Raw genomic sequence first — 15,374 nt, 5'->3', positions numbered from 1 at the left:
GCCTCTACGTTTGCCTCAGTTGTACTGAATTTCACAAATTCTTATTTCACCTACGGATTAGGTACATACTCTTATGTTATGATAAAAATAATTACCTAAATGCACCTAATTGTTATAGATTCTGGGTTAATATAATAATTTCACCGAGGCCAGTAGTGGCATAATAATATTATTATTGTCACGAGTTAGGAACATAACCTACGACGCACACACTCAATATACAATTTATATTGTATTATTATGCAGTTTATCGTGGAGTTTAAAATATGGGAAAAACAGGATTTGTTGCCCGAAGAGTTGAATATATTTTTAAAAAAAAACTCACATGTACCTCACGCGCGTGGGATATTAGACTTAAGAATATAGAAACCGCGTGCTTATTATACATTACTCACGCAATCTAGTTTTTCGGTATCGCAGCTGATGTGTATCTTAATATATATAGTGTCTTGATCTTTGACCGCGTTCCAGATATCAAATGTTACCCATAATTGTTCTGTTTAATATCGCAAACGGTCGTAATTATTATTATTACTATTGGAAGGCACCCCCATTCTTCAAGAGTTAAAATCGATCATCCGAAGCGATCAAACGTTTGCGATATACTATCTAATATTAAATAATTCTATTTACTCGTATTATGCTCGTATAGGCGAAACATTACAACGTGCACATTAACGACTTGGTCATTTCATACTGCAGCTGTGTCTGTTATTAAGATATTGTAACTAATTAATAAGCCAATAATGCCATTTGTTATCATAAATATGATACATTACACTTCGAACATGGATTAAAATATACTATATTGATATTGTCTCAATTTTATAGCAAAATTTATCGAACAATTTATAGTCAGCTTAGTACCTACATTTAACGAGTGCCCATTAAATTTTCTCAGTTTTAAAATACAGTTGTTTAATTTCAGACTTTAGAAATGCCGACAGCATAATATTTTAATTATATTATTAACTGCAAATAACAATATTATCATAATGGGTACATAATTTTACTAATAAAAACGCATTTCAAAAAAACAATCAACTCCCCTGAATAATTTTCCAGTTGCGACCTAGAATATGACGTGTAAGTACACTGAACCATAAATATTTTTAATGGACAGTAATACATTATTGGATCGTTACAATAATACTATCCACCTGTACGACATAACACTTGTGTAAACACGAACAACGAAAATATGCAATAATATTACTGCCTACTGCGGCACAATATAATATTATAATGTAACATTACGCCTACATAAAGGCAATAGGCGTCTAAATAACAATATGTATAACGCACGTGCTATTCCCATTTCATTGTCCACACTATAACGAAATGGTGTGAAAGGAATAAGGATTATAGACCGCGTTTATTCTAGCCAGGTAACCGTAATAACCGCATACGTATACCAGCGTACCTAGTACCCGCAAATGCGAATGCGGACCATAACAATAATATGATATTATTCAAAAGTCTCAAAGGCTACAATTATTACCTACACATCACGATAAAATATAAACGCCAACAAAACGTCAGTCTGCAGGTGCCGTTCAGACAGAGGTCAATGGGCAAGTCAATGAAAATAATTAACTCGAGTTAAGTAAAGTGAAGAGAACACAACATCGACAAGTTAGAAGTTAACAAATCATAAATTTTACTCGAAAAGTTAAAAATAATTATGGAACGAGTATTGAGTTAACTGAGTTCTAAAAAAGTCGATCTACTTTTTAAAACTGATATCGTGTGGATCGCACGAAAAGTGACAGCGTTTTTTCTAATTTCCTAAATCATAATGGACAGTTATAAACAATTTGATTGATCTCTTAGCATAATGTACAGGTGTATATTTTACTTTAAGTGATTTTTAAACTATATACATTCAATATTAAGAATTTAAGAAATATCAATTTTTTTATATCAAATAACAATTTAGAGAATATTATGCCTATCATCTAACCTAATAAAATATCTCTTTATACAAAATTATTTTATCAAAAAATAAAAATAAAAATAACAGACATTTTATATTATTATAGTATCGTATTATTTTCATATTAATCTTTACGTATAAAACCATAAAAATGAAAAATTTCAATTTTTTTTCACTCGACTAAATATTTTCAAATCAACTGAGAAAAGTTAAATTATTTGGATTGTCAAATAAACTATAGTCGTGTTCGAAAGTCGATTAGTATATTAACTAAATGGTTATCTGCTAAAAAGTTAAAATAATTTACTTTTTAATTGGTTATTTGTCATCTTTGCGTTAAAAGCTGTATTTCCCGTAGACAGGCGTTATGTCGGTATTTTAGGGAATGTCCGAACGTTAATTATATTAATAATTAATGTTAACGGGTTAAATGCTTGATAGTAATTTAAAATTGCATTCAACTTAAAATCGTTAGCGTTTTGAGAATCTTGAATTTCGGATTTTTCGGTTGCAATAATTGCATAAAAACTACGTAGGTTCACTGACAACACTTGGAACATAAAAATTAATGAATATTCATGATACGGTCACTGCAGGCCACCCTTTTCATTTTCGCACTATACATTTGACATTTTGAACCTACCCATGGCTATTACGCAAAGTGTGTCGTACTGTACACGACTTCAGTCCCTGAATCACGACTGCCAGCTCGACTACCTATGTTATAATAATACGATCGCATATCGATCGCCGCTCTACGCAGAGACTTCCAACTATAATACCCGGGTCGTGGTATCCGATAACGCTATATTGTGGCAGGTATAGTACTGTTTTGGTGCATACGTTTTTGCAGCATAAACATTATTTTCAAAATAAATCTTGCGCGGTTTCTCCTCGTATCGCTCGCGGTTCGTTTGGTCACACAAACAACTCAAATTTCAAAAAGAGATCGTGCCGGTTCAAGGGGACACCTAAATAATGCACCGAAGAGTTCGATGTGGGCAATTTTCCAAGTGCGTGTGAGGGGCCGTGCACGCATGTCATTTGAATGTGTGCGCTCAGTAAGTGATCATGATTCACGGCACTGATGGTATATTACGTAGAGATATGGCGGATAATGTTTTTCGCTAAACAGCATAATTATATACCGATAAAACTATAGTGATTCGACAATGTACCCACATAGATTTTAATTCCACCAACACCCCTTTCGATATTCGAAATATTATATTCTTCATCCGACAAAAAATATTGTACTCCCCGTACTATCGTTTTTTTAATCTTACAGGATTTATCGTTTAGTTACAATTTTGTACATAGTTTCATTTCATACAACTAATGTTTGAATTTTAAGATCAAATCTAACGGGGTAAAATAGATTGAAAAAAGTTATAAATACGACGATAAATATCCGCAGTTGAGTTCATAACGAACTAAAATATGTTTTGCGATGTCTTACCTCATTGCTATGTGACAGATGAAAGATAGTTATATTTTCGAAAAAGTAAAAAAACGTTTTTTATTGAATCTCTGTACAACGACGATATTTTCGACGATTCGTAGTATACGGTTAAAAAAAAGTCGATTTTGAAGGGAAAAAAACCTTTTAAAGCGCCTTTTATTCCAACGCTTTCCTCGATGTCATCCGAATATTATACCGCCACAGAAATCCAAAGAATCCATCCAACGAACATAATAATAATAATAATAATAATAATAATAATAATAATAGGTAGGTAATAATTTTTTACGAGCGTTCGGCGGTGCTGTTGCAGTCCGCGTGGGCGTTCAATCCACCCGCAGCGAGCAGAAACCGATGGCTGGGCGCATCGTGTGTCGTCGTCGTCGTCGTCGTCGTCACAGGTATCGTAATATTCGTATAAGTCGATGGTTTTTACCGCGGTTCAGGGTCGGAGAGACCGCGTTTCTTATACCAAGGACGACCGAGTTCCGTCACGATTTCCACGTACGGTCTGGAGAGCGGTGCTGCCGCTGCATCACGAACACACATACACATATATTATATACATTATACTCTATATATATATATGTGTACAGGGTGATTCATACAGGTGTAATACAAGACAACACTGCTCATATTATTGAGTACGATTTTTTTTGTTTTTGAAAAACATTTTCTTTCACAAACATTCTACGTATTATTTTGTTTTAAAAACCCTATAAATGTTTACTACACATTATTACTCCGCGGTACCTAGATAATATAAGTGTTATTTTCTGAAAACTTTTTTTAACAATTTCCTTAATTTTATATATCACAAAAATATTCACTATACTTTATGATGTTAATTTATATCGAGTGCCGTTTTTTTTCTTTTATCGATAAACATTTAAAGTTTAGACGACCGGTGCGTATTGAACGGTAATGCGTGGTGGGTACCTACTCCACTTATCAGAACTAAAAAAATAGTTTTTTATTCCTTTGTGGAAACGTACATAATACAGCGTGTTTTAGATATTTTTCGAATTAATATTATGATATTTGTAAGTACAGAAAATGTAACTCTGTGCAGCCAGTCGAACAAATCACACCCTATATACATATTATGACTACGAGATGTTACGTTGTGCAAACCGACGAGTTTCAAATCAAAATACGCATACAATAATAATATCGTCTCCGGCGCTATTTTTATGCGTTCAATGTCGTCGGCCACGGAGACGAGCTCATCATATATTTTTTTATCGGAGTCGTAATCATCATCTGCGGGATCGATCTCGACCAGGGTGGGCGCCGTGCCAACCGCCGAGTCGGGCCCACTGATATGCGCCACATTATTATGCCGCCGTGTACAGCCTACCCGTGCGATATTGTGTATAGGCGCCTATAGGTGCAACGATATTATATTACGCGTTAAATGTTTTGATTTTTTTTTCACGCGATCGTTTTACTCACATTTTCGATGAATCTCCGAATTTCTAAGGTCATGGAAGTTTCACCGTATTGCGATGCGACCGGGCAACCGGGCGACCGCGACAAAACTATTTCATCGAGACGGAATAGATAGGCATAACTCTTCGTTAAGTATTTATAAAATATTCGAGAAAGATACGGAAAAATAAATATCTAGATACGGTGAGAAGTATATGGTTTAAAATATTGTTATTTCAGGCATCTATGGATGTAGATTATTATACATAGATACATTCAAGATAAAAGACGCTGGTTGAGATAAAAAACTGTTAAATATTTTCCAATCGGAAGTATACCAATTAATGATTATAATATGAAAAAGTTGAAATAAACCATTTTTCAACGTTTTCAAACAACAATAATAATATAAGTGTTAGCTCAATATTATTAGTACTATATTAATATATTAATGATTAATATAACATAAATTTACAAATGACACTTCAATTTCAACGAATCTACTATGCGTTACACACAAAAAAAGTTTTTTTTCCTTTTTTTTTTTATTTTTTGACTGTATAAATGAGAAATCCTTAATATAATATAATAAACCTAAGATTGTGTGTACTTGTTATATTATTATAAACAGTTGACAATATTTTGGTGTGCTCACATACCGTACAGATATTATGGATTACAAATTAATATTGTATTTTAATTTATTTATTAAAAAGTCAATACGGGCAATCATCCAAATATTTATTATTTTTGTTGTTATTAATTTTATTTTCAACATTTATAAAACAATGAAGATCTCGGTTAGGTTTCATTTAAAAATAAAATGTTTTGAACTAAAATGAGTATTTTTTAAATTAAACTATAATATATTTTCAAGTACAAAAAAAAAAATACTTATGAAATAAAATAAAAATATCTAGACAATAGATACAATTTGTATCTTTGATACGTATCTTGATCACTCAGACACTACCCGACCATGCGATAATATTGTACAATATCAATTGCGATCTGTGTATGTAAATCTCGTGTGGTAATAGAAAATTTAATGTGCACCTATTATACCTACATGCGATAATATCTATTTATCTGTCGAAGACCGAATATATAATTATGTCGGTGTTACCTATTTCTATGATTCGAACTGACTATGAAAATATTGTTTGCCGTGTCGACGTTCATGTTATTATTATTTGCGATCGAACCGCTGTCGATTGATGTCTTAACATTCATTATGTTCTGAACACATCATAATTTATAATATTGTCATCACTGGATTGCACCAGGTATGGTACACAAAGACAAGTCGTCTCCGGAAGTTAGGTATGATATAAACATTATTACACACAATATATTATTTATTATGTTATTCTGTTATCATGTTTTTGCAATCAATATTGTAACTGGTGCACCTTCCCGAGCCCACCTGAATAGGTATTTTGTTTATAATGAGTAATCGGTCAACGTTTTACATATTATCTAAGGCGATATTCATAACGTTGTACCTATATTCGAATGCGATTCAATAGTAATACTAGTTACTTGCTGTAAGTTTATACGTCATTTTACTGAAATATTGTAATTACATTTCAGTGAGAAATGTTGATTGGTCTAAACTTCAATTTAAATATGAGGAATAACTTGGGTAGGTACCTACTGGTATGATTCACTGATGGAGACAGCCAATTAATAAATTGTATCGCTTAAGTGACATTGAAACTGATTCATCATAAAATATTGGTAAATAATACGGAGAACTATAAAGTGTGTCAAATTGAGTGTTCAAAATTTGAATAATTTTCATCCATATAGTTTAATGTGCTATAGTCATAATATGTATAAAACATGTAAATAATTGACTTCAAGTATGTACCCACTCATTTTAATAATTTTTTTTTATTATTTTATTATTTTATTATTTTTTTGATATATGAATCACCTAACTCGATGGTTAAAATAATTTACTTTTAACATACAAATAAATACTACCTAATAGGTAGTTGATAAGTTCAACATATCGACCATTTGTAGAAACGATACGCATATTGGTTTAGCTATACATACTATTATTATAATACCTTGTTACCTTATATTATATTTAATTTTAAACACGTATTCGATTGACTATTCTACTGACTTCGTGTTATATTATAGTAAACACGAAACAGTAAACATTTCCCAATATCCTATACCGGTAATTCACACGATTGCATATTTTATCGTAGCATAAATAATATAATTATATGTGCATATTATTATAAGAAATAATATATATTATTGTGCATTTTTAATCACTTTTGCAGTCATAAATCACGAAATTTAGTTGTACTCTTCAAACAACAACGATCATACATATGGCATAATGCTATTTAATTCCTGTCCCCGAACCAAATTCATATGTCGATGTTGTGCAACGTAATATAATGACATTCTTTTTTTAAAATTTTATTTTAAAAAAATACCAGTTTTTAGAATATAGTGGTGGATTCACGAAATGAATTGCTCCAATTATATATATACAGGGTGTTACACACCAATTTTACTTTTACTATAAATATTTAAAAATAAATACGCCACAATTTACTTCTCAAAAGTAATAACTTGACTCTAGCTCAAATACCCTCTCATTCCAGGACCACCGTCTTCAACATTTCCGGCCGATCCGATCAGACACCTACACCAGACTGGTCTATTATTTATTTACTTATTAAGTTTAGTAAATCAACGGTGTCATCAACGGTGTCTGAATCGATGAGATAAAACCCCCAAGTGATCATTTTATAAAGTATTGACAATGTCACTGTATTCTTTTAACAAATGTAATTATTGTGCAAAACCAACAGATTGTAAATATTCACTGAATCGGTGTTAAAAAAAAAAAACCCAAGAGTATTAATAATAAATACGTTAGCATAACAATTTTGATTTTCGAAACACTAAGTGTACCGAGAACTTTTTTCCAGTTTTTTTTTTTTTTTTTTTTTTTTTTTTTTTATTTGTTAACGGGCTGGGCCCTATTCAACAGTTTAACATAATACAATAATACATAATTTAAAATGTATTTTCTATCGTCTCTGCATGGGTGGGTGCACCGTGTTGACTGTTGGTAAACATTCACGGTAAACAATTCCCAGTACACTTTTGCAGTGGAATTAAAAATGTACGACGCGAATACAACTGCAGTTGTCTGTTACATCCTGTATCTACACTCGTTAAAAAAAACATATAGTATTTATGCCCATCAATGGGAATAGGTATCTGTGTACAATAACAGGATATCAAAACAGGATTTTAATGTATGGCCAATTATTTATTAGTGCAACAGGTATCACCCAAATATCGATACACATTACGTTATTATTATTTACAACACGTTTAAGAATGTGTACAATTTTACGAATTTAATGCCGTTATTACCGTCGCGTACATATTTTTGAAAAAAAAATTGTCCAATGACGTTCATATTAAGTGTATCTCATGCAATGCGTATCGATATCAGCTGTGTAACAGATGACGATTATTTATATTATTGGCGCGAGAATAAATAAAAGAGAAAGTCAACGAGTTTTAATCTACAAGAACAGTTGGTTGTACGTTGAACTTGACAAACCACGTTGGTGCCCGAATTATGGAGGGGAGACCATGACCGCTATGACATTACTGGTTAATATCAGAATATTAAGAACATAAAAAAAAAGTTAGATCCGAGATTCCATCGACATATCCACGTGTGTAAGTATTTAATGTTTTATTATATGTTTTTTTCATTTTATTTTCCGTCGAGATGAACTAAAATAATATACATAATATGCAAATAATATATATAAGCTCGTAATCAACCAGAACAATATAGTATTATACCTTTAAGGCTCGTAAATTGTATTTGTTTTCAAAGTTACCATAAATATTTTATAATATAAGTGCAGTATCTTGAAATTATTAATTCCATCAAGATAATATGTTTATTCCGAGTTTCGTTAAAAATGAACGCTAATTTATTCTACTAATACACTATTGGTTATAGTATTGTACTTAAAGGTATTTGTATATTAATAATTATAGAATATATAATCACGTAGTAGCTATAGACTATGTTAATTATCCGTGCGCACAGGTAATTAAGAAAATCAAAAATATTTAAATACATATTTGTGTTTTATTCATCCTTAAACTTTTAATCGATTCATATTACTTATTTGTTCAAATATTTATTTAACCTTTATACGTAAATGATTAATACTAATTAGTTTTGATTTTGTACCATTATTGGTTAATAATTACAATTTTTCTAGTAGGTACAATAATAACCCAGTATCTATAGTATAAGTAAATAGGTTTTAATTTTTTTGTTTAAAACAAAACGTAGAATTGTATGAAAGCTTAAATAAAATATAATAAATAAGTATGTTAAATAAGTGTATAATATGCATTGGCTATCGATCCAGATACTGTTATTTAGTGTTTAATGTGCTTAAACGGTTCAGTAGTCGAATGGTTAAGACTAAGACGAATAAGAAGATCAATGCTAGTTTGTCGATCGGAAAATTGTTTACTTGGTAAAATTAAATTTAACGTATCAGGTCGATACTTTTGTTATATTATCTATATTATCATGTTCGTGTTTATTTTTAAAATTATTATTGTAATTTTTATATTTTGTATTTCACGTGTAACTCGCTGTTATAATACATAAAAATTTGACAAGTGGTATTACTTGTAACAAATTATTATAAAATATTGTAAATATTTCTTGAGTCACTTCAATATTGAGAATCGGCTCGGTTTAGTCATTAGAGTTAAATAAATGAAATCTATAAATTGTGCATTGTTTTCCTGGATCTCGAATTGATCTACTGTTACATTAAGATGTCGATTACTCGGTATATACACTCTAAAATGGGAATCGTTTGGTCATTTAAGTATTCACTGTCTTAGTGTTGGTACCTATGAACAAAACTGTGGACTTAATAAATAGCTGTTTGTCGATTGTCGACTGAAAATTACTTTCGTTTTCACTGTTTAGTTTTTTTTTCGAATCGTAACCGAATTTTTCAAATACTATAACTTTTATTTCTAAACATTAATATTAACATTGAAATTGTACTAAAATACACTTACTAGTTTAAATTATCAAACCTATAATTATGATGTAAATACGTATTAACATAATATTTTTATTCGTGTGTACATTAAACGATACTACATCATAATTATTTATCATATAATAAAATAAAAACTTGTAAGAAATGATTTGACATAACCAGGAACTATATATTTAATTAGACAACTTCCGATTTTCGTGTGTTACGTAATATATAATATGCAATATCATGATTAGTTCTAGTACTAAGTACATTTATCTCTCTTAACTTTCTTAGACAATTAATATTGGCTCAAGAATTTATTTTAAAATTAAAAATTTAATGAATTTAACTTTTTATTGCTATAACATTTATCCATAAAAAATATTTATTAATCGAATTAAATTCACTCTGTGTTTTTTAAGTTTTATTTTATTTTGTAACAAACATTTCAAACATAGAGTAGGTTATTACTACTACTACTATTAAATAATATTACATAGTATGTACAAAAATACTAACTTTCTGATTGATTTCACAACAAAGGCACATAATTCCGCAGAAACAAACCCGTTGATTAAGAGAAATAGGCCGAAATGCAAGGAAGTAAGTGAATAAGATAAGTTTCGAACGGTAAGAGGCTCGTCTGGAAAGTAATGGAGAAAGATTTTCTCAAGTAATTGCCACTGAAATAAGTACTCAAACAACGCGAGTTTTGTACTTCTAACGATTGACTGAAATTACTTTTCAAAGCCATGAAAACATATTATGAACTCGAACACTTATAGGTACACGAACCTACATCAAAAACAAGAACGTTCTAGACATTATCAAACTAAACTGAAAGCGCTTGTACCTAATAGTATCAAAAATATTCTCACTTCTAATATTGATCATGGATATTATACTTTGGAGAGCTGTTTTTTTTTTCATTGAAACGCGCAGCTAATGCATTCGACTTTTGTTATGTAGGTAAAGATAGATCTTTGGTTCTAAAAATATACTATTGTATTTTGTGTCTATTTGATATTATAAAATATGATTTATTTAAAATATGTAAGTTGGGGAAGTGCAAAAAAGACAAATTTAAATAAAATTCAATGTTTTCAAAACATTGCGATAAGAAAGTTGATAAATGCTCCCCCATACATATCTAACCATACTCTCCATACAGACTTAAAACTAAAAACTATCCACGAGGAAGCCAAACACTTTTATAAAAGATTCCACAACCGTCTTTCCTCCCATTCAAATCCTTTAATTAAAAACCTTTCCTCCCTCTCAATCCCCGGCAATCCTCCTAGGCGATTAAAACGTAAATGGTGCAGAGACCTGTTACAAATTTTAATTTAGAAATTTTAAAAAAAAAAAATAAAAAAATTAAAAAATTAAAAAATCAACATTAAAGTGTCATCATTGGGTGGCTTCTTTATTCACTTTTTGTTTTTGTATACTCATGTTTTTTGTACCTTTATCATATATACTTATTGTGTCATATTGATATAGATCGTATATTTCGACTTTAAAAAAAAAAAAAAAAAAAAAAAATATGTAAGACTGTAGTATTGATTATTATTCATTACATTTTTGTATTATGTAAATTGTAAAATAATTTATAGGTACATTTTTTGTCCAACCAAGACTTATTTTGTTACCATTTTATTTTTATTTTTTATTTTTATTCTATAATAGTAATCTAATAATTCACTTAATATTAATTAAAGCAATTATTTTTAAATTTTTTGTTCTGAAGTATATTTTTTCAAAAACAATAAATAGACCTACAGATCAATACATATACAGTAGGTAACTGTATCTCCTAATTTAAAGTCGAAAAAAGGAAGTAACTATCTTAATAAATCATAAGTAATATTTTTCTAGATTCATTCCGATACACCTTAAAGTCTTTCATTTATGTAATGAAATTATCAGTCAGATAAAAATAGCGATTTCACCATTAATATTCCGAAATAAGCAAACGCCCAGTATTAAGCTATAGTATTTATATGTATTGTAAAAATACTTTATCGGTGTGTATTTTTTAGTCTTGGGAAGTTTGTTAAATTATATAATAGCTTATGAATATTATGAGTTAAACTTATGTATTGGTTTCAATTATGTGTTTCATTGAATCACATGTTGCAGTTATTATAATCAATTTGTTGAATATAATTATTTTTAATCATAAAAATATCTCGATATTATGTGTAATTTTGTAACTAATCAATTAAAAAGTGTTTCGATGCAAGCCACATAAAAGAATATTTAGTTTACACAATGCTAAAAACCCAAATTATGTTTACATAATAATAATATATTATTATACGTATTACAGTGTAAGCAGTAGGTATTATTAATCACATATTCACATCTACTTCAGTGTACGTATAGTCTTTATCAAGTAGGTATGATTAATTTTTTGAATAAACGTCGGCATCATTGTTCTGTTATTGTAAAATGTCTTTTTATTCTACATTTTTCGAATTCTTTATGTAAAAAAAGCTAGATCCAGTACATTATAGATTTTAAGATATAATATAAATACAGACTTACAGTTTACACTTAATTAGCTGATTGGTGATTGATTATTATGATTGTAAATAATAATATTATCGATTGCTTTGAAAGAATGTTATACACCTATCGGATTAATCAATGTTTCAAATTTCAAAATCCAAGGTAGCCAGGAAGTAGCGATATGCATTTAGTATATTTTGTAAATATGTGAGATGACTTATTGAATATTCATTAATTTTTATTTGAAGTAAAACAACAGAGAAATTTTATAATATAGAAATTGAAGAGTTCAGTACTTTATTTAGGATTGGAGAGTTTCAGAATGAGACTTAATGAATTATGGGCGTACTATTTGTACACATTGTATTCAAAATCAAGAAGTGCAAATTAAAATAAATAAACAAAATACATGTGCCTGGTAAAAAGGTGATTTTCTTGAAATTCTAGTAATTTTTTGAGTGAGTCTTGAAAATTTTTTAAATTTATGTAAGCACTTATTTTTACATTTTCAACATTTTCTGGGTACATTAAATTCCACTCAAAATTATTATTCAATGCAACAATTTATTATCGCTTTAAAGTTTAAGACTTCTTTTACGTCAAAACGTTTCAGATTTGATTTGATATTGTATAATAATGTTTTTCGATATTTATTTGTTTGGCATTGATTTTTTTCAAAGCATTTCATGTCTTACCATAATATATTAAAATTGTTAAAAATATTCAATACAATTTTTATAGTAATTTTAGAATGTTAAAAGTTCAAGATTTTTAATTTTGATATTAAACGAAAAATACTGGGTGATGATTATATAAGAGACTTTTAGGTACATAGTGCATAATATGTTATGAGTAAGGTCCAAAAACGAGTAATGTACAATTTTACCCGGATAATGTAAACCTTATCCATATGGCCAAGGTAATGTATAAATTATCCACCTTAAATATGTATAATGTATACGACATGATCGAGTTAATGTATACATTACAGCCGATGTGCTGTGGATGAAGTAAAGTTTAATTAATTCTTCAGAAATTCTGTCAAATGTATAGATACCTACTGTAATCGAAAAATTAATTATTTCTGTATAGTGATCGTCAAACCGGGGACGTTCTCAGAAAAATCAGTCATTGAAAGTTATAACTTCAAAAGTTCAATTAAAAGTCCAAACATTTCGAGATGTGTTTGAACACCCGAAACACCCCCGTTAAGTTATACAGTAAAAGTGTAATATGATGAAAGCAAAATCCAAAATATGCTTAAAAAAAAGAGGTTATTTCTTAGATTATTATTAAATTATTAGTATAAATGTTATTTATTAGACTATTATCAAATTATTAATACAACTATTATTCATCAGGTTATTATTACAGTAGGTATACATTAAGCAAACGCATTGGACAATTGAACTTGAATAAGACAATACTTTAAAAACACTTCCTAAAGTAATGAAATACAAATATCATTAGGCACCTATATCACTACAAATATTAATGCAAATTCCTCTTTCTTATAAATATCGAATTGAAATTAATGATTTAAAAGTCAGTGGTAAGTACTCTATTAAACGTCTAGTTAATGTATTTTATGAAACATTTATATCCACCAAACCAGTTACAATTGTCATTAAGACATTTTATAAATCACACGAGACGGTTATTTAAATATTCGAGTAGGTATATAACACAATGTGATGAAGTGTAGGCTAGCTATGACAACACTTCTGCGCGTATTATTATCAGCGAATAGAACAACAAAGACGAATTACACAAAGAATAAAGATACATACTTTGTTTGCATTCTTTTCAGTCGGGCCTGCAATTAGTTGTACAGTAATAGTTACAAAATAACACCATTAACAGAACAACATCGTGAGTATTTAAATGTTAGGTAGTTCCCGAAAACGCGCCAACGATCATAATCCTATGACCACAAATTATTGTTAACATAAATGGATTGTTACACCGTATAGCTTTGTTGTGAGAAATTTAATAATAACACATCAGCGTATTATAACATTCTAACGAGGAAAATATTATAGTAATTTTTATGCACAATTTAGCAATACGAATGCCTAAAAAATTGCAGAACAAAAATCATTAAACTCTACTCGTGTACCTAAGTGCCCGTTTAAAATAGTTACATCGACATTGAAATGTATTTATGTCTGGAGGATAAACTCAAGTGTATACTATGACGTGTATGCATAAACATATTATAGATTAAACCGAAACAATTTTATTGGAATTATATGAATACCTAATGCAGTCGTTATTAAATATTTAAATACAGTATAAAGATAAAGATAAATGTTATTTTGTTTAATTTCGTGAAAATGTAATACGCAGACAAGCAGTATGAGATATATTATAGATACCTGTTCGTATCTCAAAAAGTAAGCAATTATCTACAAGTCGATTTATACCATGCCTTTTCCCTGTTTAACCATTGTAAACCTTAAAAAATGGGTACTCTTAAGAAAATATAACATACAAAGAACTAGAAGGTACATAAAAAATTGCAAATAACAATATGACTGTTAAAAATTAATAACACTTTTGAAATAATAGATCTTATGGAATAAATGAGTTCCAAAGTATGTATCTAAAGTATATATTATTGTGTCTGTGCGTCTCATAAAGATATAAACATTATTTCGATCGTTTCTTTGATTATTCGTGTACATTGGTACGTAATTCTACCGTGTATGTATTTGAAGATTTTAATCATTATTAAGATGTCTTATATTTTTTATCCGAATTTTCGAACGTAAAAATTAAAATTCTCTAGGAAACGCAAATAAATAACAACGATACTATATCCTGATTTTATATTTATGTGTATTTTCTGTAGATAATCAAATAATAAATTGAAGGTAAATTATATGATACGGTGCAAATAATTAAAATCGTGTTTTACATTATTGAGGAATAGTAGTCTTAAGTA

Source organism: Myzus persicae, unplaced genomic scaffold (genome assembly GCF_001856785.1).
Source record: "Myzus persicae strain clone G006 unplaced genomic scaffold, MPER_G0061.0, whole genome shotgun sequence".
Taxonomy (NCBI): Eukaryota; Metazoa; Arthropoda; class Insecta; order Hemiptera; family Aphididae; genus Myzus; species Myzus persicae.
Note: the sequence above shows the minus strand (reverse complement) of the source record.